The sequence below is a fragment of the Entelurus aequoreus genome, linkage group LG15, assembly GCF_033978785.1.
Source record: "Entelurus aequoreus isolate RoL-2023_Sb linkage group LG15, RoL_Eaeq_v1.1, whole genome shotgun sequence".
NCBI lineage: Eukaryota > Metazoa > Chordata > Actinopteri > Syngnathiformes > Syngnathidae > Entelurus > Entelurus aequoreus.
The window spans coordinates 54,643,608-54,669,365 of record NC_084745.1 but is presented as its reverse complement, the minus strand read 5'-3'; the positions used below and the strand labels follow the sequence as shown (position 1 = coordinate 54,669,365).

Here is a 25,758-nt window from a genome sequence, read left to right as displayed (position 1 = left end):
TGAATATTCCGTTTTGATTAAATTATTCCAAAAGATACAGAATACAGTATAAATGTATGCAAGTTTTTAAAAAAAAATCCCCAAACCAATTAAAAAATTAACATAAAAAAGCGAATGAACGTTATTTCAAATGTTTCCATCCTTTTTAGTAGAGTGACGTAGCCCATGCTGACTGGGGCAGTAAAGTGATGTATAAGCGGAACAGGGATAGCATTCTCTTCAAAGTAAAAGCGAATGCATAGAATAATCCTACAAAATTGGACCAAAAAAGACTGAATTGTCTGTATTTGTTTTAAAATAGTATCAAAATACAACCTAATATAACATTAATGTGAGAGAATTCTGTAAAATCTCAAAAACAAACAGTCGCTTGAGCTTTGTTTTGAAACTCTAAAAGAGAAATAAACCCTTGAAATATTGTAAAACATGGTTTGTGTTAGCTGGTAATTATATGTCAAATAGTATGGTTAAAGTAACATATGTTGAATATTCCGTTTTGATTAAAATATTCTAGAAGATCCAGAATACAGTATACATTTATGTAAGTGAAAAAAATACATCCCCAAACCAATTAAAAAATGAACATAAAAAAGCGAATTAACGTTATTTCAAATGTTTCCAACCTGACTGCCCAGACACTGTAAAGTGATGTATAAGCGGAACAGGGATGGCATTCCATTAAAAATAAAAGCGAGTGCATAAAATAATCCTACATAGTTGGACCAAAAATGACTAAACTGTCTGTATTTGTTTGAAAACAATACTAAAATACAACCTAATATAACATTAATATTAGAGAATTCGGTAAAATCGCAAAGACAAACAGTCACTTTAGCTTTATTTTGAAACTCGAAAAGAGAAATAAACCCTTGAAATATTGTAAAACATGGTTTGTGTTTGCTCGTAATTATATGTCAAATAGTATGTTGAATATTCCGTTTTGATTAAATTATTCCAAAAGATACAGAATACAGTATAAATGTATGCAAGTTTAAAAAAAAAATATCCCCAAACCAATTAAAAAATGAACATAAAAAAAGCGAATGAGCGTTATTTCAAATGTTTCCATCCTTTATGGTAGAGTGACGTAGCCCATGCTGACTGGGGCAGTAAAGTGATGTATAAGCGGAACAGGGATGGCATTCTCTTCAAAGTAAAAGCCAGTGCATAAAATAATCCTACATAGTTGGACCAAAAAAGACTGAATTGTCTGTATTTGTTTTAGAATAGTACTAAACTACAACCTAATATAACATTAATGTGAGAGAATTCGGTAAAATCTCAAAGACAAACAGTCGCTTTAGCTTTATTTTGAAACTCGAAAAGAGAAATAAATCTTTGAAATATTGTAAAACATGGTTTGTGTTAGCTGGTAATTATATGTCAAATAGTATGTTGAATATTCCGTTTTGATTAAATTATTCCAAAAGATACAGAATACAGTATAAATGTATGCAAGTTTTTAAAAAAAAAATCCCCAAACCAATTAAAAAATGAACATAAAAGAGCGAATTAACGTTATTTCAAATGTTTCCATCCTTTATGGTAGAGTGACGTAGCCCATGCTGACTGGGGCAGTAAAGTGATGTATAAGCGGAACAGGGATGGCATTCTCTTCAAAGTAAAAGCGAGTGCATAAAATAATCCTACATAGTTAGACCAAAAAAGACTGAATTGTCTGTATTTATTTTAAAATAGTACTAAAATACAACCTAATATAACATTAATATGAGCGAATTCGGTCAAATCTAAAAGACAAACAGTCGCTTTAGCTTTATTTTGAAACTCGAAAAGAGAAATAAACCCTTGAAATATTGTAAAACATGGTTTGTGTTAGCTGGTAATTATATGTCAAATAGTATGGTTAAAGTAACATATGTTGAATATTCCGTTTTGATTAAAATATTCTAGAAGATCCAGAATACAGTATACATTTATGTAAGTGAAAAAAATAAATCCCCAAACGAATTAAAAAATGAACATAAAAAAGCGAATTAACGTTATTTCAAATGTTTCCAACATTAATGGGAGAGTGACGTAGCCCATGCTGACTGCCCAGCCACTGTAAAGTGATGTATAAGCGGAACAGGGATGGCATTCCATTAAAAATAAAAGCGAGTGCATAAAATAATCCTACATAGTTGGACCAAAAATGACTAAACTGTCTGTATTTGTTTGAAAATAATACTAAAATATAACCTAATATAACATTAATATTAGAGAATTCGGTAAAATCTCAAAGACAAACAGTCTCTTTAGCTTTATTTTGAAACTCGAAAAGAGAAATAAACCCTTGAAATATTGTAAAACATGGTTTGTGTTAGCTAGTATTTATATGTCAAATAGTATGGTTAAAATAACAAATGTTGAATATTCCGTTTTGATTAAAATATTCTAGAAGATCCAGAATACAGTATACATTTATGTAAGTAAAAAAAATGCATCCCCAAACCAATTAAAAAATGAACATAAAAAAGCGAATTAACGTTATTTCAAATGTTTCCAACCTTAATGGTAGAGTGACGTAACCCATGCTGACTGCCCAGCCACTGTAAAGTGATGTATAAGCGGAACAGGGATGGCATTCTCTTCAAACTAAAAGCGAGTGCATAAAATAATCCTACATAATTGGACCAAAAAAGACTCAATTGTCTGTATTTGTTTTAAAATAGTAATAAAATATAACCTAATAGAACATTAATGTGAGATAATTCTGTAAAATCTCAAAAACAAACAGTCGCTTGAGCTTTATTTTGAAACTCGAAAAGAGAAATAAACCTTTGAAATATTGTAAAACATGGTTTGTGTTAGCTAGTATTTATATGTCAAATAGTATGGTTAAAATAACAAATGTTGAATATTCCGTTTTGATGAAATTATTCCAAAATATACAGAATACAGTATACATTTATGTAAGTATAAAAAATATATATCCCCAAACCAATTAAAAAATGAACATAAAAAAGCGAATTAACGTTATTTCAAATGTTTCCAACCTTAATGGGAGAGTGACGTAGCCCATGCTGACTGCCCAGCCACTGTAAAGTGATGTATAAGCGGAACAGGGATGGCATTCCATTAAAAATAAAAGCGAGTGCATAAAATAATCCTACATAGTTGGACCAAAAACGACTAAATTGTCTTTATTTGCTTCAAATATAAAACTACAGTACAACCTAAAACAACATTAATATGAGATAATTCTGTAATATCCTAAACGCAAATAGTCGCTTTAGTTTTATTTTGAAACTCGACAAGAGAAATAACCCCTTGAAACATTTCTCCTGTTAAGTCATTTAAGGAGCAGCGTAGCGTCGGACTTGTACCGAGGAGGTCTTCGTGTGATCTTGTCCCACACAAACAACTCACTGGATATTATTTCACTCGTTGTTTTTACTAACATTTATTCACGCTGGATGTAATGAGCTGCCGTGGAAGTCTGCGGTGACGTTTTTTTTTTTCTCCCGGAGGAAAGTGGTGCGGTGCCAGCAGGGCAGCGAGTTGCCGCCGCTACTTCACAGGATCTTCTTGGGACAGCAATAAACACCACCACGGAAAGGTAAACTATTTAGAAAAAGTCTAAAAAATTACTTTCATTTATTACATTTAGACGTGTTTTTTTTTTAAACATTTGTGGTCAATTTCTGTGTTATAATTCGGAAATGTATTTCTACTTAGTACTAACCCCACTATTTATTGACATTAAAGTCGTTTTTAAAGTTAAAAAAAGTAATTATTTTATAATAAAAACATATTAATTCGCTCTTTCATAAGCACCTCCTCTCCATTTCTTTTACCTCCAGATTTTTTTTTGTCGAAATACATCCACAAAATAACCCACAAATTCAAAATCCACATTCAGATAGTTAAAGGCCTACTAAAATGATTTTTTTTAATTTAAACGGGGATAGCAGATCCATTCTATGTGTCATACTTGATCATATCACGATATTGCCATATTTTTGCTGAGAGGATTTAGTATAGAACAGGGGTGTCAAACTCATTTTAGAGGGGGGGCCACATGAAGAAAAATGTACTCCCAAGTGTGCCGGACTGGTAAAATCACGGCACGATAACTTAAAAATAAAGACAACTTCAGATTGTTTTATTTGTTTAAAAATAGAACAAGCACATTCTGAAAATGTACAAATCATAATGTTGTTGTTGTTTTTTATACACTTGCATATTGCGGTTAATAATTTATTTGTCGTTATTTATATTTTTTTTAATAAATTATGTGATAATGTTTATCAGTCAACTCATTGGTGTTAATTTTCAATCAAGATAAAAAAAAATGTTTTTCAAAATCAAATTACAGTATGTTCTTTATGTAGTTTGATCATTTTCCTCGACTTATGTACTAACATCATGTGGTTTATTTTGTACATATGTAGCATAATCTACAAATATATAAATAATTGCTATTGCGACATCTAGTGGACACATTTAGAACAGCTGTTTCTTTCATTCAAAAATTTCAGGTTCATTTTTATACTTAGCAAACTCATCCCGCGGGCCGTATAAAACCTGTTCGCGGGCCTGATCCGGCCCTCGGGCCGTACGTTTGACATCCCTGGTATAGAACAAGGAAGGTAAAGTTCGCAACTTTTGGTCTCTGAAAATAAAAAATAGCCTTGCCTGTACCGGAAGTAGCGTGACGTCACCGGAGGAAGGGCTGCTCACATTTTCCTATTGTTTACACCAGCGGCGAAAGCAATTCGGACCGAGAAAGCGACGATTACCCCATTAATTTGAGCGAGGATGAAAGATTTGTGGATGAGGAAAGTGAGAGTGAAGGACTAGAGGGCAGTGGAAGCGATTCAGATAGGGAAGATGCTGTGAGAGGCGGGTGGGACCTGATATTCAGCTGGAAATGACTAAAACAGTAAATAAACACAAGACATATATATACTCTATTAGCGACGATTACCCCATTAATTTGAGCGAGGATGAAAGATTTGTGGATGAGGAACGTGAAAGTGAAGGACTAGCATGCAGTGCAGGACGTATCTTTTTTCGCTCTGACCGTAACTTAGGTACAAGGGTTCATTGGATTCCACACTCTCTCCTTTTTCTATTGTGGATCACGGATTGGAATTTTTTAACCACCTCAGATACTATATCCTCTTGAAAATGAGAGTCGAGAACGCAAAATGGACATTCACAGTGACTTTTAGCTCCACGACAATGCATCGGTGAAGCACTTTAGCTACTGAGCTAACGTGATAGCATCGGGCTTAACTGCATACAGAAACAAAACAAATACGCCCCTGACTGGAAGGATAGACAGAAGATCAACAATACTACCAAACTCTGGACATGTAACTACACGGTTAATGCTTTCCAGCTTGGCGAAGCTTAGCAATGCTGTTGCTAACGACGCCATTGAAGCTAACTTAGCTACGAGACCTCACAGAGCTATGCTAAAAACATTAGCTCTGCACCTACACCAGCTCTCATCTGCTCATCACGACCCGTGCTCACCTGCGTTCCAGCGATCGACGGCACGACGAAGGACTCCACCCAATCACCGATGCGGTCGGCGGCTCGGAGACGGAGGAAGTCAAGGTGAGGTCGTTCGGCTAGCGCGTCTGCTATCCTCAAAGTCCTCCTGGTTGTGTTGCTGTAGTCCGCCGCTAATACACCGATCCCACCTACAACTTTCTTCTTTGCAGTCTCCATTGTTCATTAAACAAATTGCAAAAGATTCACCAACACAGATGTCCAGAATACTGCGGAATTATGAGATGAAAACAGAGCTTTTTTGTATTGGATTCAATGGGCTCCGAATACTTCCGCTTCAACCATTGACGTCACGCGCATACGTCATCATATCGAAACGTTTTCAGCCGGAAGTTTGCTGGGAATTTTAAAATGTCACTTTATAAGTTAACCCGGCCGTATTGGCATGTGTTGCAATGTTAAGATTTCATCATTGATAAATAAACTATCAAACTGCGTGGTCGCTAGTAGTGGCTTTCAGTAGGCCTTTAAGGCAATAATATTGGTGACTTATATTATAAATATTCCCACTAATCTTTATGATCCAAAATAGATTTCCATGCACACTAACGAGTGAGCTAAAAATTGACGCTTTAAAAACAAACACAAGATCTCACACTTCTGGATGTGTGGAAAAAATATTGTGTAAGATTGCAATATTAATAATCCATCCATTTTCTACCACTTGTCCCTAATAATGAGCAAGAAAATCGCATTTTTGCTGAATCGGGCAACCCGAGATATTACACGTTCCAAATATTTTAACAGTGTTTCCCATAAACTGCCAAGATACCTGTGGGGGGCGTGGCTATGGGCAGGGTCACCATGACATCAGCGAGTAATTTGCATAATTTACTACAATGATATGATTTTCTCTAAAAAGGCTCAAAAAATGTATACTTACTAATTAATAATAACAGTTTTGTTTTAAACGTCCATCCATCCATCCATTTTACAATATAATTACAACACTTTATGTACATATTTATATACAGATTTGAACAATAAGTTATTCACTGAAATATATTTATTAATTGTTGTTCTTACAAAAAATATATCTTATAAAATATGAAAGCTAAAATGTCTCTTAAAGCTCTGCCCCTTTAATTAGTGCATACTAAATAATTTAACTTTAGCCTACTACTACAGCCATATTATTTACCAGCAACATAAAGTGAAACAGAGGCAGAGGTGTCCTGCCACAGTCAGTAACAAATAAACAGAAAACAGTAGTGGTCAAATACAAATAAGGCAACAAGAGAAGTATCCTACACTTCTCTTTTGTAAAGTAAATCTGAACAGCCTATATGGGCATCTACATCAACTATATGATTTGCCTGAGAAGCTGGACAGGACAAAAAAAAATATACACTACCGTTCAAAAGTTTGGGGTCACATTAAAATGTCCTTATTTTTCAATGAAGATAACTTTAAACTAGTCTTAACTTTAAAGAAGTACACTCTATACATTGCTAATGTAGTAAATGACTATTCTAGCTGCAAATGTCTGGTTTTTGATGCAATATCTACATCGGTGTATAGAGGCCCATTTCCAGCAACTATCACTCCAGTGTTCTAATGGTACAATGTGTTTGCTCATTGGCTCAGAAGGCTAATTGATGATTAGAAAACCCTTGTGCAATCATGTTCACACATCTGAAAACACTTTAGCTCGTTACAGAAGCTACAAAACTGACCGTCCTTTGAGCAGATTGAGTTTCTGGAGCATCACATTTGTGGGATTCAATTAAACGCTCAAAATGGCCAGAAAAAGAGAACTTTCATCTGAAACGCGACAGTCTATTCTTGTTCTTAGAAATGAAGGCAGTTCCACAAAATTATTTGGGTGACCCCAAACTTTTGAACGGTAGTGTATATTTTTTTTTTTATTTTAATTTTATTTGTGGCGGAAGTAATTCTTTCGTGGCGGGCCGCCACAAATAAATGAATGTGTGGGAAACACTGGAGTATTTGTTAAGCAGTCACAACTCTTAACAGTAGCTTGTTAGCCTCCTTCCCGGTAAGGCAAAAATAGTGTTATTGCAGCTGGAACTAGCCCATGTGTTATTTCAGTTGCTTTTGTTGCAAATGTTGATTCTAAATCAACTCCGAGCAAGTGGCATACGAGGGACGGGGATAAAGTTTGGTACTATTATAGGCATCGATGGAATTCTGTGGGTTAACCAGGTATCGATTGCACGCATGCAATGTGCAATGTTTACATTTTGTTTACACAAATATTTTATTCAAGCATAATTATATTGCCTATATTGTTAATATAGTTAATATAGTCTTTACATCTGGTCTAAAAATAACAGTGTACAAATTAGAATGTTGCCAAGAGTAAGAGGCAGTGTCATTTCAAACTCAAAGAGGAGAAATATAAGCTGATTTAAAACATTTGTTTGCACGTACAACACTTAAAACCTTTAGCATATCGATTTGTGGGATTGCGTTATGAACGAGATTAAGCAAATACGTTAAACAATGTGCTAACGTGATCCAGTTTGGGAGGCTGTTCAAAGTAAAAGTGTTTACAAAGAACAAGAAAAGATGCTATAATGAGATATTATTCATGTCACATGTGAACCATAACTGACTTAACTAATATTAAAGGCCTACTGAAATGATTTTTTTTATTTAAACGGGAATAGCAGATCCATTCTATGTGTCATACTTGATCATTTCGCGATATTGCCATATTTTTGCTGAAAGGATTTAGTAGAGAAAATCGACGATAAAGTTCGCAACTTTTGCTCGCTGATAAAAAAAAAAGCCTTGCCTGTAGCGGAAGTAGCGTGACGTCACAGGAGCTAGTATTCCTCACAATTCCCCGTTGTTTACAATGGAGCGAGAGAGATTCGGACCGAGAAAGTGATGATTACCCCATTAATTTGAGCGAGGATGAAAGATTTGTGGATGAGGAACGTGAGAGTGAAGGACTAGAGTGCAGTGCAGGACGTATCTTTTTTCGCTCTGACCGTAACTTAGGTACAAGCTGGCTCATTGGATTCCACACTCTCCTTTTTCTATTGTAGATCACAGATTTGTATTTTAAACCACCTGGGATACTATATCCTCTTGAAAATGAGAGTCGAGAACGCGAAATGGACATTCAGTGCCTTTTATCTCCACGACAATACATCGGCGAAATGCTTTAGCTACGAGCTAACGTGATAGCATCTTGCTTTAACTGCATATAGAAACAAAAGAAATAAACCCATAGAAAATCAACAATACTATTAAACCGTGGACATGTAAATACACGGTTAATGCTTTCCAGGCTGGCGAAGGTTAACAATGCTGTGCTAACGACGCCATTGAAGCTAACTTAGCAACCGGACTGCACAGAGCTATGCTAAAAACATTAGCTCTCCACCTACGCCAGCCAGCCCTCATTTGCTCATCAACACCCGTGCTCACCTGCGTTCCAGCGATCGGCAGAAGGACGAAGGACTTCACCCGATGCGTTTGGCAGCCCGGAGACGTAGGAAGGCAAGGTGAAGTCGGCGGCTAGCGCGGCTAGCGCTCCAACAAAGTCCTCCTGGTTGTGTTGCTGTAGTCCGCTGCTAATACACTGATCCCACCTACAACTGTCTTCTTTGCAGCCTTCATTGTTCATTAAAAAAATTGCAAAAGATGTCCAGAATACTGTGGAATTATGAAATGAAAACAGAGCTTTTTGTATAGGATTCTACGGGGTACCATAACTACCGTTACTCGGACTTCGTCACGCGCATACGTCATCATACCGCGATGTTTCAGCCGGATATTTCCCGGGAATTTTAAAATGTCACTTTATAAGTTAACCCGGCCGTATTGGCATGTGTTGCAATGTTAAGATTTCATCATTGATATATAAACTATCAGACTGCGTGGTCGCTAGTAGTGGCTTTCAGTAGGCCTTTAAGAGATTCATTGATGTAGATGGTTTTGCAAAATGAGGCCAGGAAGTGCTACTGAATCGCTATGAATCGGAAAAAAGGGGTTGAATTAAACGAGCGCAGCTTCTTCCTACTCCTTTTCGAACATGTAAAGAGAAATGTGAATGTGTAAATTATATGATAAGTCACTTTGTAATTGCATACATGTTCGGAATTTAAACCAACCGGCCGTCCGGACCACTAGTTTGTGATCAAATGAAAGCAAAACATGCTTTGAGTTACCTCTTGTATCCATTGGTTTCTTTGAAAAGTGGGAAAAAAAATCAGATTACATTTTTAGGCCATGTCGTCCTTCTTTTTCTATGTCCTCTTGTTGTGGGGCCGACTGGCTCGCGCACGCACATGCATCCTCCGCTGTTGCCATTGCTATTACAAAGTAGCGTACAGTTCGAACGTACTGTATTTTTCGGACTATAAGGCGCACTTAAAGGCCTACTGAAAGCCACTACTAGCGACCACGCAGTCTGATAGTTTATATATCAATGATGAAATCTTAACATTGCAACACATGCCAATACGGCCGGGTTAACTTATAAAGTGACATTTTAAAATTCCCGGGAAATATCCGGCTGAAACATCGCGGTATGATGACGTATGCGCGTGACGAAGTCCGAGTAACGGAAGTTATGGTACCCCGTAGAATCCTATACAAAAAGCTCTGTTTTCATTTCATAATTCCACAGTATTCTGGACATCTTTTGCAATTTTTTTAATGAACAATGAAGGCTGCAAAGAAGACAGTTGTAGGTGGGATCAGTGTATTAGCAGCGGACTACAGCAACACAACCAGGAGGACTTTGTTGGAGCGCTAGCCGCCGACTTCACCTTGACTTCCTACGTCTCCGGGCCGCCAAACGCATCGGGTGAAGTCCTTCGTCCTTCTGCCGATCGCTGGAACGCAGGTGAGCACGGGTGTTGATGAGCAAATGAGGGCTGGCTGGCGTAGGTGGAGAGCTAATGTTTTTAGCATAGCTCTGTGCAGTCCGGTTGCTAAGTTAGCTTCAATGGCGTCGTTAGCACAGCATTGTTAACCTTCGCCAGCCTGGAAAGCATTAACCGTGTATTTACATGTCCACGGTTTAATAGTATTGTTGATTTTCTATCTATACTTCCCGTCAGGGGTTTATTTCTTTTGTTTCTATATGCAGTTAAAGCAAGATGCTATCACGTTAGCTCGTAGCTAAAGCATTTCGCCAATGTATTGTCGTGGAGATAAAAAAAAATAATTTCAGTAGGCCTTTAAAAGCCTTCCATTTTCTCCAAAATCGACAGTGCGCCTTATAACACCGGTGCGCCTAATGTACGGCATAATTCTGGTTGTGCTTACCGACCTCGTAACCTATTCTATTTGGTACATGGTGTAATGATAAGTGGGACCAGTAGATGGCAGTCACACATAAGAGATACGTGTAGACTGCAATATGATGGCAATAAACCACACTAAAACTTTAAATGTTCCATTGAGAATATAGAACGTTACACACGGCGCTCAAAAATCTTTTATAATGTTTTTAGTAGGACTTTGGTAAGCTATGAAGCCACACCGCTTGATGGATTGTCGGCGCATTAAACATTTGAGTATTATTATGGTGTGTGTATGAGGTAATACATATTATCTGGCGTTTTGTTTCGCAATATTATGCAAAAGCAACTTTTCTTACCTTCTGGTACCTGCTGGTGTGTATTTGGGATCTGCATAAGTCCTGAAAATGTGCGCCTGTCCGCCTTTGTGGTCGATAAGCTTCTTCTTTTTCTCTATCTTCTTGTTATGTGACATTCATCCTCCACTGTTGCCATTTCTAATATAAAGTAGTGTAAAGTTCTTACTTATATCTGTCAGTAAACTCGCCATGAAAGCGCTAAAACATACCGGTGTAGTGAGTTTATATTATTCACCCAAGGAACCTTAGTTATTAGAGTTCCGGTCAGACGGTTTTTCATGGGACACATTTCCGTTATTGATTGAAGTAAAGTCTGAATGTCATTAAAACAGTTTTGCGCCATCTTTTGACACTTCTTCCACTCCCGCCCTTGCACGCTACACCGCTACGAGGGAGAAGACGCTGTCGAAGTGGAGGCACGTAAATAAGACCGCCCGCAAAACGGCGCATCCTGAAGCGACTGTCAGAAAGCGACTTGAAGATGATGTGTAAAACATCATCTATGCAACGTTCGGGAGAGTGGCCGTGCCAGCGACCTGAGGGTTCCCGGTTCAATCCCCAGCTTCTACCAACCCCGTTGTGTCCTTGAGCAAGACACCTCACCCTTGCTCCTGATGGGTGGTGGTTAGCGCCTTGCAGTGTGTGAATGTGGAAATAGTGTCAAAGCGCTTTGAGTGCCTTGAAGGTAGAAACGCGCTATACAAGTATAACCCATTCACCATTTACTGGTGCAATAGAAATATGCCCACATGACTCAAAATAATCCAGGGAGATGGCAGCAATAAAGCTGCTAGCACAGTTGTGACAACAGACTAGGGATCTGTCATTGTTTTGGTCTCTGGACTATTGTGAGCTTCACTCTTCGCTACAAATTATTCAGGGGTCACTTTACAAGGTCGGATGCTGCTAAGTGATCGTAACGTTGCATCGAATGAGCTCAATCCGGTGACGCATCGCATCCTTCGGCTTGTCCTGGGAAGTCTTCGTCTGTTGCGTACGGCACGCCAAGCAAACGCTATTGCGGAAATGGCGGCAGTTTAATCAAGGAAATGGAGGCGGGATGAGAGGCAAGGACAGCGGGAACGTGGCGACGGCGCATTGAGAAATGGAGGGTGGTGAGGAGGGGTAATTGAGGAGGACGGTGGGGGTCGGGGACAGCTTAAAGGCCTACTGAAAGCCACTACTAGCGACCACGCAGTCTGATAGTTTATATATCAATGATGAAATCTTAACATTGCAACACATGCCAATACGGCCGGGTTAACTTATAAAGTGACATTTTAAAATTCCCGGGAAATATCCGGCTGAAACATCGCGGTATGATGACGTATGCGCGTGACGAAGTCCGAGTAACGGAAGTTATGGTACCCCGTAGAATCCTATACAAAAAGCTCTGTTTTCATTTCATAATTCCACAGTATTCTGGACATCTTTTGCAATTTTTTTAATGAACAATGAAGGCTGCAAAGAAGACAGTTGTAGGTGGGATCAGTGTATTAGCAGCGGACTACAGCAACACAACCAGGAGGACTTTGTTGGAGCGCTAGCCGCGCTAGCCGCCGACCTCACCTTGACTTCCTACGTCTCCGGGCCGCCAAACGCATCGGGTGAAGTCCTTCGTCCTTCTGCCGATCGCTGGAACGCAGGTGAGCACGGGTGTTGATGAGCAAATGAGGGCTGGCTGGCGTAGGTGGAGAGCTAATGTTTTTAGCATAGCTCTGTGCAGTCCGGTTGCTAAGTTAGCTTCAATGGCGTCGTTAGCACAGCATTGTTAACCTTCGCCAGCCTGGAAAGCATTAACCGTGTATTTACATGTCCACGGTTTAATAGTATTGTTGATTTTCTATCTATACTTCCAGTCAGGGGTTTGTTTCTTTTGTTTCTATATGCAGTTAAAGCACGATGCTATCACGTTAGCTCGTAGCTAAAGCATTTCACCGATGTATTGTCGTGGAGATAAAAGGCACTGAATGTCCATTTCGCGTTCTCGACTCTCATTTTCAAGAGGATATAGTATCCCAGGTGGTTTAAAATACAAATCTGTGATCTACAATAGAAAAAGGAGAGAGTGTGGAATCCAATGAGCCAGCTTGTACCTAAGTTACGGTCAGAGCGAAAAAAGATACGTCCATCGCTGCCTCTCAAGTCATTCTCGCGGGAACTCTCATTCAACCCTTTTTCGATTACGCATGCACCTCCTGGTACCCTAGCACCTCCAAAACCCTCAAATCTAGACTCCAAACATCCCAGAACCAGCTAGTCAGGTTACTTTTAGACCTCCACCCCAGATCTCACCTCACTCCTACCCACTTCTCCAAAGTGGGCTGGCTCAGGGTGGAGGACACAGTAAAACAACTTGCACTGAGCCTAGTCTATAAAATCCGCTACACCTCCCTGATACCGAAGTACATGTCAAACTACTTCCTTAACCACAACACCAGGGGGAGCCCAGATTCCGATCTAACAAAGGTCTTAACTCATTCTCCTTCTATGCCACATCAATGTGGAATGCACTCCCAACAGCTGTAAAAGAAAGGGCATCTCTATCCTCCTTCAAAACCGCACTAAAGGAACACCTCCAGGCAACTTCAACCCTAAACTAACACCCTCCCTTCCACATAATACCTCTTCGGATTGTAAATAACCAAATGTAAATAATCAAATGTAGATACTTATTCTTATACTTTCTGATCTCTCTCTCTCTATGTCCACTACTTGCTGTACATATCCTACCAAGTCAGTCCTACACCGTTCCAATGTCCATTTCTCTGTGTTCTTAATTGACAGTGGTGCAGGGAACTAAAGTATGTCCATACACAGTGCGGAGTCCCTCTTATAAGTTACTAACCCTCGCCTCTGTGGCGGTAAAAAATACTACATTTCTTCCTTTTCACTGGAAGAAGAGCTAAATATGTGATACACCGAGCACGAGAGCGCACAATGCTAACCACTAAGCTATTTTGACGTTTGTGTTCAAATAAGGTAGGTGTGTTTTCTGGCCATATACCACAATAATATCATACTGTGGCCTTAATACCGTTATAATATCGTACCATGAGATTTTGATACCATGACATCCCTATCCATTATACAGTTTTCCAGTGAAGCACTTGTGCAATCATTTTAGCAAACAATGAAGCACACACATTCATGGTATCAAAAATGTTGGTTGGATCGGACATTTCCCCAGCAGAAAGCCAGTGTTCACTTGGATTCTACCACAGCAACTAACAAAATACACCCATTAAATTGTTTGTTTGCGTATGTGCGAAAATCGTATTGCCATCAAGACGTACTACAAAATTAGAGGAGCAGCTTTGTTGGATAAGCTGTCAATTCAAAAATGTTTGATTGGATTACCCAGCTGGGGCTGATCATCCAATCACCTGCCATGCTTATTAGCAGCAGCCGGTCCGAGACACGGGTGTTGGAGTTGGAGCGAGAGAGAGTAACTCCGGACTGAAAAGTCCTATCTATATACTGCCCAAAAGCAAATCATACTGGTGGATGGAAATAAAGGACTTGATCCAACCTGAATACCGGAGTCTCGTGCCAGTGTGTGGTGGTTAGGGGAACCCACTAGAGGGCAACCGCTACACTTATTATTCTTTATAATAACAGCTCATGTCAAAGAGAGGCAGCCATTTCGTGGGGTGTCGACTTCAATGGGTTCCTCTATAATTTCCTGTCAAATCTTTAGAAAGTGTAACACATTATTAGTTTTAAGGGTGTGTCTGTAGGATTGGTTTAATGGAATTTCGCCAACACTTTCGGCTTCTCGCTCCCTTTCTCTCCGCGTTGAGTGTGAATGTATTTTGCTTCTAAAAGCAGCCTCCAAAGCCCCTCCGAGGAGTAGTTAAAGCTGACCTCTGCCCCCAAGGGTCTGCTGTGAAAACGGAGCTAAACGTGTTGTGTCGGTGGGAAAATAGTAGCAGAATGTGTTTGTTGTCACGAGCTGGTCTGGGAGAAGGAACAGAAATGTTTGATTGGCTTCCAAATATTGTTTTTTTCAAGAGTAGACAAAGTTCCTTATACGTCTTGGCTTATTTACTATCAAGACATACTGTAACTCCTTTAAGCGCGTCCAATCATCAAGCTGTTTGCAAAGAGGGGTGGACCATAGACACTTATCTGTTTTACCCTATTTTTTGGACTACAAGGCGCACTTAAAATCCTTTCATTTTCTCAAAAGTCAACAGTGCGCCTTATTACCCGGTGCGCCTAATGCACGGAATAATTTGGTTGTGCTTACCGACCTCTTAAGCCATTTTATTTGGTACATGGTGTAATGATAAGTGTGACCAGTAGATGGCAGTCACACATTAGAGATATGTGTAGACTGCAATATGACATAACAGATACGTGTTGACTCGAGTAAACAACACCTACATTTTAGATGTTCCAAGTCAGTGCTGTCTAGAGCTCGGCAGAGTAACCGTGTAATACTGTTCCATATCAGTAGGTGGCAGCCGGTAGCTAATTGCTTTGTAGATGTCGGAAACAGGGTGAGGCAGGGTGCAGGTAAAAAGGTGTCTAATGCTTGAACCAAAAATAAACAAAAGGTGAGTGCCCCTAAGAAAAGGCATTGAAGCTTAGGGAAGGCCCAAACAGATCAAAACTAAAACTGAACTGGCTACAAAGTAAACCAAAACAGAATGCTGGACGACAGCAAAGACTTACTGTGGAGCAAAGACGGCGCCCACAATGTACATCCGAACATGACATGACAATCAACAATGTCCCCACAAAGACGGATAAAAACAACTGAAATATTCTTGATTGCTAAAACAAAGTAGATGCGGGAAATATCGCTTAAAGGAAGATATAAAACTGCTAAAGGAAAATACCTCAAAAAAAGGAGAAAAAGCTACCAAAATAGGAGCGCAAGACAAGAAGTAAAACACTACACACAGGAAAACAGCAAAAAAGTCCCAAATAAGTCAGGGTGTGATGTGACAGGTGGTGACAGTACACCTACTTTGAGACAAGAGCTATAGTGATGCATGCTTGGTTATGCTTTAAAGTTATATCCCAAAATTTTGACGACTTTTTACTGTCAACTGATGACAACATTTTTTTCAACGCAAATGTGCCTTGGCTCAAAAAAGGTTGAAAAACCGTGATGTAGACCACAAGGAAGTCTTTTACATTTAGAAAAATAAATCGCCTTATAATCCAATGCGCCTTTTGTATGAAAATATACCTGACAAGACCCGCTCATCAGCAGTGCGCCTTATAATCCGGTGCGCCCTATGGTCCGGGGAATACGGTATATCTGTCCGTCGCAGTCAAAGTGGAGGCACATAGCTAAGACAGAAACAGCGCATTCTGACGAGACGGTCAGAAAGAGGTTTGAAGGTGGTCTGTAAAAACCAAAGAACCACAATTACATCTTTATTTGACCGCAATGAAGAGTTTTAAATGTTAAAAATCAAACTACGATCCTTTTTATAAATGCTGGTTATAAATAGTTCCACCTCGTAGGGGACGGCGTGGCGCGGTTGGGAGAGTGGCCGATCTGTAAAACATCATCTATATGCACCTTTTGAGCAAAGAACCACCATTACATGTTATGTAGACCACAAGGAAGTCTTTTACGTTTAGAAAAAAAAAATCATATTATGACCCCTTTAATGCGCCTTATGTATGAAAGTAGATCTGACTAGACCCGCTCATCGGCAGTGGACCTTATAATCCACTATAGTAAAGAAAAAGAGATGGTTCTTTATTCGAATCCCTGGGAACGAATCCCTTCCCACAGGAAATGCTCTGTGGGACGGCATTGTTATGCCCATTTGATTGTAGACTCTTACTGACACCTTGTGGCGATATGAAAATACTACGCGTCATTAGTTTGAGCACTTGGCGACGTCAGTTCAGTTCATGAGACAATTGAGAAGTAGACAAGTTGTGTTAGCTCCTACAAGCCTTGGAAAAGATAAGTCTGTAAGTAAACTGTTTAACTTGTTTATGTACCGCAATATTAAGGTGGAAAGTGGTAAAATTTGATACTAAAATGTTTATTGAAATATGATTTTTGTGCACTGTTTCAATGGATGTTTTGAGGACTTAAAATGGCTGCCAGTGGTGTATTTCCACCATCCAAATAGTTTCAACACTCAGAAGTATTTGTTTGATGATAGTACTGTATAATTGTGTGAAGCTAATATTTACATATTGTGTATTCAATTTCAGTATATTAATTGAATCACATAGCTTATACATTTGTCATTGTGTGTATTTCAGTTTAAAAAAATAAAAAATAACAGTCCAGTGCAAGACAATAGTAAAGATAGGAAAAGACAAAGCAAGATCAACAACAATAAAGAGCCTAAATGGATTCATCTGCTTTGGAACTTTATTAGACGTCTTGGATTGTTTGTTAGCTGTCTGCCTGTGTGTGTAGTTAGTATGTTCCAATAGCAGCAGAAGTGCACTTTTTGGAGAGCTGTATTATTTTCAGTTTTGTGCCCAAGGTACTGTTTTTATTTAACACTACATTATTATTTATACACCTATAGTGATCACAAAGACAGGTTGTTTTTGTGTTACTGTATGTATTTGTTTTTCTGAAAAATCCCACTTAATATACTTTGGGTAACAACAGTCAATATTTATTTATTTTATTTTTTAAGGGGGGTTACAGTCAATATTTATTTATCTATTTTATTTTATTTTTTTCTTATAAAATAAAAGTGAGCTTTTGTTAAACCAAATAGTGTTTTTTTCCACATACAACAACCTATCTGGATTCGATAAGAGAATCGATAAGGAATCGGCTCGATAAGAGGATTCGATAATGGGCTCGAACTCGATAATTTCTTATCAAACATCATCGCTAATGACTGGTAGCTCACTGAAAGCTGAATGTCCACTCTCTGGCATGGAAACATGGTGAAAAAGCAGACATTGTTAAAAGTTCACCGGATGGCTTGGAGCACTGACGTAAGAAACAATGCAAGCACTCTTCTCTTCCTTTTGTGAAAAGCTCTTTTTGACACTCGCGTCCCACACAATACACTTATTGTATTTTGAAGAAGAAGAAAAAAAGATGACTCACCCAAGTAGGACTTGAAAGAGTTAAACAAGCACACAGTCTTTACCACGGTTGCCTGGTCCTGGTTAGAGTCTCAGTCCGTAGTCAATGATTGTGATGCCGTTCATTTTCATCCACACTTTCTACTTGGACGTAGGGCTGGGCCATATGGCCTTTTATTAATATGTGGATATGTTTAGTCCATGTCACGATACACCATATATATGTGGATATGTTTAGTCCATGTCACGATACACCATATATATGTGGATATGTTTAGTCCATGTCACGATACACCATACATATGTGGATATGTTTAGTCCATGTCACGATACACCATATATATGTGGATATGTTTAGTCCATGTCACGATACACCATATATATGTGGATATGTTTAGTCCATGTCACGATACACCATATATATGTGGATATGTTTAGTCCATGTCGCTTTTGCCGCATACTTGACATATTACGGTTGTCTGTTCAACATCTTCCCGCTTGAAGCCAAACCACCGCCAGACAATGGACCCCCCTGCTGTTTTTCTTGGGAATTCCTTCTTCTTCCTTCATTTGTTACCAGATTCGCACCTTCTTTCTCTCGTATTTCCGCTAGCATCACGGCTAACGTCACCCATGCCGCTACCTCTCTGCTCGGCCAGGGCGTATGACGTATGTGACATATGTAAGAAGGTGCGACAAGAAAGAGTGAGAAAAGCCTGTAGTTAAAAGCAACTGCGTGAGAACGTGTACTCCAATATCACCATATAGTCATTATATATATATATATATATGTATATATATCTATCGATTGAGCATATTCCATATATATCGCCCAGCCCTACTTGGACACATAACTTAAAGGCCTACTGAAAGCCACTACTAGCGACCACACAGTCTGATAGTTTATATATCAATGATGAAATCTTAACATTGCAACACATGCCAATACGGCCGGGTTAGATTAGTAAAGTGCAATTTTAAATTTCCCTCGAAATATCCTGCTGAAAACGTCTCGGTATGATGACGTTTGCGCGTGACGTCACGGATTGTAGCGGACATTTTGGGACAGCATTGTGGCCAGCTATTAAGTCGTCTGTTTTCATCGCAAAATTCCACAGTATTCTGTACATCTGTGTTGGTGAATCTTTTGCAATTTGTTTAATGAACAATGGAGACAGCAAAGAAGAAAGCTGTAGGTGGGAAGCGGTGTATTAGCGGCCGGCTGCAGCAACACAACCAGGAGGACTTTGAGTTGGATATGCGCTACCGTGAGTACGCAGCTGCGGCTTCCAAACATTTGATCGCTTGCCCGTCCGCGCGTGCCGCTATGTGCATGTCACGTACGTAACTTTGGGGAAATATATGTGCTGTATGAACTTTGCGGAGGTGAACGGTACTTTGGGCTGTGGGATTGAGTGTGTTGTGCGGGTGTTTGATTTGTATTGGCGGGTTATATGGACGGGAGGGGGGAGGTGTTTGTTATGCGGGATTAATTTGTGGCATATTAAAGGCCTACTGAAATGAATTTTTTTTATTTAAACGGGGATAGCAGATCTATTCTATGTGTCATACTTGATCATTTCGCGATATTGCCATATTTTTGCTGAAAGGATTTAGTATAGAACAACGACGATAAAGATTGCAACTTTTGGTATCTGATAAAAAAAGGCTTGCCCCTACCGGAAGTAGCGTGACGTAGTCAGTTGAACATATACGCAAAGTTCCCTATTGTTTACAATGATGGCCGCATGAAGTGAGAGAGATTCGGACCGAGAAAGCGACAATTTCCCCATTAATTTGAGCGAGGATGAAAGATTTGTGGATGAGTAAAGTGCAAGTGAAGGACTAGAGGGGAGTGGAAGCTATTCAGATAGGGAAGATGCTGTGAGAGCCGGGGGTGACCTGATATTCAGCTGGGAATGACTACAACAGTAAATAAACACAAGACATATATATACTCTATTAGCCACAACACAACCAGGCTTATATTTAATATGCCACAAATTAATCCTGCATAAAAACACCTACGTGTTTGTTATGCTAACTCCTAGCTCCTCTGCTAGCTCCTAGCTCCATAGAACACGCCAATACAATTCAAACACCTGATCAACACACACAATCACTCAGCCCAAAAGACCGTTCACCTAACCCAAGGTTCATAAAGCTTATATATTTTAAAAAAGTTACGTACATACGCAAAAAAAAGTTGCGCACATACGGTCAAGCGATCAAATGTTTAGAAGCCAAAGCTGCATACTCACAGTAGCACGTCTGCGTCTTTGTCATCCAAATCAAAGTAATCCTGGTAAGAGTCTGTGTTGTCCCAGTTCTCTACAGGCGTCTGTGTATCGAAGTCAAAAGTCCTCCTGGTTAGAGTCTCTGTTATCCGAGTTCTTCCATCTTGACTGCATCTTTCGGGAATGTAAACAAAGAAGCGCCGGCTGTGTACTGTTGTGGCTGACTACGTTCGAAAAATACGTCCATTTCGCACCGACAACTTTCTTCTTTGCTTGCTCAGCTTCCTTCTCCATAATGCAATGAACATGATTGAAACAGATTCACGAACATAGATGTCCAGAATACTGTGGAATTATGAAATGAAAACAGAGCTTTTTCGTATTGGCTTCAATGTGGAAGGCATACCCGTGTTCGCCGGTCTACGTCACGCGCATACGTCATCCTCAGAGGCGTTTCGAACCGGAAGTTTAGCGGCAAATTTAAAATGTCACTTTATAAGTTAACCCGGCCGTATTGGCATGTGTTATAATGTTAAGATTTCATCATTGATATATAAACTATCAGACTGCGTGGTCGGTAGTAGTGGCTTTCAGTAGGCCTTTAAATACAAGCCTGGTTGTGTTGTGGCTAATAGAGTATATATATGTCTTGTGTTTATTTACTGTTTTAGTCATTACCAGCTGAATATCAGGTCCCACCCGCCTCTCACAGCATCGTCCCTATCTGAATCGCTTCCACTGCCCTCTAGTCCTTACCTCTCACTTTCCTCATCCACAAATCTTTCATCTTCGCTCAAATTAATGGGGAAATCGTCGCTTTCTCGGTCCGAATCGCCCTCGCTGCCGGTGGCCATGATTGTAAACAATGTGCAGATGTGAGGAGCTCCACAACCTGTGACGTCACGCTACTTCCGCTACAGGCAAGGCTTTTTTTATCAGCGACCAAAAGTTGCGAACTTTATCGTCGATGTTCTCTACTAAATCCTTTCAGCAAAAATATGGCAATATCGCGAAATGATCAAGTATGACACATAGAATGGATCTGCTATCCCCGTTTAAATAAGAAAAATTCATTTCAGTAGGCCTTTAAATGCTTTGCTACACGCCTGTAAGTCAGTCCCTTACTTCAAATAAGCTCCCGAAAAATTGCAAACTTGGAATATAATGTTCAGTTTCGCAAAAGCTATCAGCTACTGCTAAGAGAGAAAATGACCGCCGAGTTCTGTCTGTTCCTCAGTCTCTTGTGGTAGCGGAAATAAACGCTTTCTAGTGGCAGTGTCAGGCCTAATGAAAGGCATCTGTTTGTCATTAACGTGCCGCTTTCTGCACATCCAAGCAGAGGTGGCCACAGCTGGGCCTCTTCGGATTAACACCAAACGTTGACGTGACTGTTTTTGTTGAGCAGGGGCACACTCTGCGCAGTGGTTGTTCCAGATTCTTTATGACAGGTCGGCTACCGTTGAATAGGTTGTGACTCAGGCATGTGTTGGATTCCTTTTAAAAAGCTAGTGGGTTTTCGTTCCCCGACTCCTAAAGATGAAGTTCATTTTATAGTCTATATCACAACAGAACTTCTTTAAAGGCCTACTGAAATTATTTTTATTTATTTAAACGGGGATAGCAGATCCATTCTATGTGTCATACTTGATCATTTCGCGATATTGCCATGTTTTTGCTGAAAGGATTTAGTAGAGAACATTGACGATAAAGTTCGCAAAAAAAAGCCTTGCCTGTACCGGAAGTAGCGTGACGTCACAGGTTGAAAGGCTGCTCACATTTCCCCGTTGTTTACACCAGCAGTGAGAGCGATTCGGACCAAGAAAGCGACGATTACCCCATTAATTTGAGCCAGGATGAAAGATTCGTGGATGAGGAACGTGAGAGTGAAGGACTAGAGTGCAGTGCAGGACTTTCTTTTTTCGCTCTGACCGCAACTTAGGTACAAGGTCTCATTAGATTCCACACTTTCTCCTTTTTCTATTGTGGATCACGGATTTGTATTTTAAACCACCTGGGATACTATATCCTCTTGAAAAAGAGAGTCGAGAACGCAAAATGGACATTCAGTGCCTTTTATCTCAACGACAATATATCGGCGAAATGCTTTAGCTACGAGCTAACGTGATAGCATCTTGCTTTAACTGCATATAGAAACAAAAAAAATAAACCCCTGACTGGAAGGATAGATAGAAAATCAACAATACTATTAAACCGTGGACATGTAAATACACGGTTAATGCTTTCCAGGCTGGCGAAGGTTAACAATGCTGTGCTAACGACGCCATTGAAGCTAACTTAGCAACCAGACCTCACAGAACTATGTACTCTCTCCTTTTTGTATTGTGAATCACAAATTTGTATTTTAAACCACCTCGGATACTATATCCTCTTGAAAATGAGAGTCGAGCACGCGAAATGGACACTTAAAGTGACTTATCTCCAAGACAATACATCGGTGACACACTTAGCTACTGAGCTAGCGCGATAGCATCGTTCTCAAATGAAGATAGAAACAAAAGAAATAAACCCCTGACTGGAAGGATAGATAGAAAATCAACAATACTATTAAACCGTGGACATGTAAATACACGGTTAATGCTTTCCAGGCTGGCGAAGGTTAACAATGCTGTGCTAACGACGCCATTGAAGCTAACTTAGCAACCAGACCTCACAGAACTATGTACTCTCTCCTTTTTGTATTGTGAATCACAAATTTGTATTTTAAACCACCTCAGATACTATATCCTCTTGAAAATGAGAGTCGAGCACGTGAAATGGACATTTAAAGTGACTTATCTCCAAGACAATACATCGGTGACACACTTAGCTACTGAGCTAGCGCGATAGCATCGTTCTCAAATGAAGATAGAAACAAAAGAAATAAACCCCTGACTGGAAGGATAGATAGAAAATCAACAATACTATTAAACCATGGACATGTAAATACACGGTTAATGCTTTCCAGGCTGGCGAAGGTTAACAATGCTGTGCTAACGACGCCATTGAAGCTAACTTAGCAACCAGACCTCACAGAACTATGTACTCTCTCATTTTTCTATTATGAATCACAAATTTGTATTTTAAACCACCTCGGATACTATATCCTCTTGAAAATGAGAGTCGAGCACGCGAAATGGACATTTAAAGTGACTTTAAGAAGTTTTTCAACCGGAAGTGTGGCGGGAAATTTAAAAATGTCACTTTATAAGTTAACCCGGCCGTATTGGCATGTGTTGCAATGTTAAGATTTCATCATTGATATATAAACTATCAGACTGCGTGCTCGCTAGTAGTGGCTTTCAGTAGGCCTTTAATACATGCTGGTTATAAATAGTCACACCTCGTAGGGGACGGCGTGGCGCGGTTGGGAGAGTGGCCGATCTGTAAAACATCATCTATGCAACATTTTGTGCAAAGAACCACCATCACATGTTATGTAGACCTCAAGGAAGTCTTTTACGTTTAGAAAAAAATCATAATATAACCCCTTTAATGCGCCTTATAATCCGGTGCGCCTTTTGTATGAAAATAGACCTGACTAGACCCGCTCATAAAGATAAAGTTCATTTTATAGTCTATATCACAACAGGACTTCTTTAAGAATACATTTCCTGTAGAACACGTCTATAACTTTTCCTTTTGTAATACAAAAATGAATAGCATTGTTTTATTTGTACACCCTCTGACCACAGAAAACAGAACCCATGAAAATGTTATTCCTTAAACTCCACAAAATGGTCACATATTAGAGCTGCACTATTTTGTCCAAAAATAAGATCTTGTTTTTTTTCTCTGAAAACTTGATTTTGGATCAGGATTTTTTTGGGGGGTTAAAAACTCTAAAAGACAAGAGTGGTGGGAGGTAAGAAATGCTCTTCGTATATTTAGCCACTCTACCAACTTCGCCACGCCGTCCCTATTTCAATGGGTTTCTTTTGTGATACTCGTATGAATCCTCCATTCATCGCTCCAAGCAAGGTTTGTAAGATTTACAATATAACTAAAACAATTCTTACAGTGTTTCCCACACATTCATTTATTTGTGGCGGCCCGCCACGAAAGAATTACGTCCGCCACAAATAAAAATAAAAATTAATTTTTAATTTTTATTTTATTTTTTATTTATTTATTTATTTTTGTCCTGTCCAGCTTCTCAGGCAAATCATATAGTTGATGTAGATGCCCATATAGGCTGTTCACATTTACTTTACAAAAGAGAAGTGTAGGATACTTCTCTTGTTGCCTTATTTGTATTTGACCACTACTGTTTTCTGTTTATTTGTTACTGACTGTTGCAGGACACCTCTGCCTCTGTTTCACTTTATGTTGCTGGTAAATAATATGCTTGTAGTAGTAGGCTAAAGTTAAATTATTTAGTATGCACTAATTAAAGGGGCAGAGCTTTAAGAGACATTTTAGCTTTTATATTTTATAAGATATATTTTTTGTAAGAACCACAATTAATAAATATATTTCAGTGAATGACGTATTGTTCAAATCTGTATATAAATATGTACTTAAAGTGTTGTAATTATATTGTAAAATGGATGGATGGATGGACGTTTAAAACAAAATTGTTATTATTAATTAGTAAGTATACATTTTTTGAGCCTTTTTAGAGAAAACCATATCATTGTAGTAAATTATGCAAATTAATTGATGATGTCATGGTGACCACGCCCATAGCCACGCCCCCACCGCCACAGGTATCTTGGCAGTTTATGGGAAACACTGTCTTACTTACTAAGGCGTCCCGTGTGTGATGTCTGTAGGAGTGTATTCATGCATATTTGTACGTGCTACGTGCTAATGTGCTAACACGTTTACGAGTGTCAGTGTCAGTATTATTGACTTACAACGGCATTGTTTTTGTATTGTTTCACTTTCACAAACCCCTCAGTAAAGTCACCAAGTCTGTTTAGCTGATCGGAGACCTAGCCTCCGCAGCTAGTGGGTCCATGACCATGACTTCTGTTTTGTTTGATCAGCCGTTTTACTGCCGTGTTACATGCACCTTTTGGAAACAATTCAAGTATGTAAATTAACATTTACGAAGGCCTTGTTCACACTGCAGGTCAATTCCGAATTTTTTATGTCCAAACCAGGCGTCTTTTGTGTGTGGATATAAATCGGGTATATATACGTTTGAGTGATTGATTGAAACTTTTATTAGTAGATTGCACAGTACAGTACATATTCCGTACAATTGACCACTAAATAGTAACACCCCAATAAGTTTTTCAACTTGTTTAAGTCGGGGTCCACGTAAATCAATTAATTCTTGCGTCCGCAACGTGAACGCCCCCGCGCGTCAAAAAGCGATAAGCGTCATAATTATTTTCCAAAATAAAAGGTTACAAAATGAATAGTTGACAG

General features: G+C 39.2%; 1 protein-coding gene across 1 annotated transcript in view; it reads left to right on the top strand.

Annotated features, from left to right (window-relative positions):
* Window positions 1-3,303: 3,303 nt before the first annotated feature.
* The window catches only part of LOC133630266 (integrin beta-1-like), a 134,453-nt gene continuing 111,998 nt past the window's right edge, over window positions 3,304-25,758 (top strand). The window contains exon 1 of the mRNA XM_062021748.1: window positions 3,304-3,559. The gene's annotated coding sequence lies outside the window, so the exon portion shown is untranslated. The remainder of the gene's footprint in view (window positions 3,560-25,758) is intronic.